Source organism: Bufo gargarizans, chromosome 6 (genome assembly GCF_014858855.1).
Source record: "Bufo gargarizans isolate SCDJY-AF-19 chromosome 6, ASM1485885v1, whole genome shotgun sequence".
NCBI classification, from domain to species: domain Eukaryota; kingdom Metazoa; phylum Chordata; class Amphibia; order Anura; family Bufonidae; genus Bufo; species Bufo gargarizans.
In genome coordinates this window covers 100,417,034-100,417,909 of record NC_058085.1, presented here as the reverse complement: position 1 = coordinate 100,417,909, position 876 = coordinate 100,417,034, and positions in this window count along the sequence as shown.

The following is an 876-nucleotide window of genomic DNA, read 5'->3' as shown; positions in this document are numbered from 1 at the left end:
AACAGTTGCGGGCCTGTTTGGTGTGGCCCGCCTTCTCCCTTTTGCCACCCCACTGCCTCTTCCAGCCTGTTGCGGATCTATCCAACTCTGTACTGATGTCTTCGCTCGGCTAGCCACCTTCCCAGGTTGGGTCAGTGATTTCATAGTCCACCACATTCTCTTCCACTTCCTCACTCTGGTCATCCTCCTGACTTGTTGACCTAAAAAGAACCTCACTTATTGACAACTGTGTCTCATCTTCATCATCAACCTCTTGAGACACTAATTGCCGTTGACTTGAGAGGTCCAAACCAAGGAATGGCGATGAAAAGAGCTCCCCGGAAGATCCGAGTGTGGGATCACTTGTTTGCCAAGACTCTCCATGGTGGGAGGAAGGAGGATCAGGGTGAGGATTTTGTTGACCAAACTCTTGGCTACTGAGACTGTACTTTGTGGAAGACAGGGTGGTGCTTAACCAACTGGAAGCACTATCTGCTTCAATCTAACCGACCACCTGGTCACACTGAGCCACCCTGCAAATTGGGACATGAAGCTAGGTATCGTGGATGAGTGTGTTTCTTGTGCTCTGGAAGCAGGCACAGTTTCACCGCACCCAGGGCCACAACCTCTGCGTGCACCATCAGCAGCACAGCCACTTCACCGCCCCTTACTGCTCACCTTGAGCATATTAAATGGTATATATGCTTGCAAGTACAGTACAGACCAAAAGTTTGGACACACCTTCTCATTCAAAGAGTTTTCTTTATTTTCATGACTATGAAAATTGTAGATTCACACTGAAGGCATCAAAACTATGAATTATCACATGTGGAATTATATGCATAACAAAAAAGTGTGAAACAACAGAAAATATGTCATATTCTAGGTTCTTCAAAG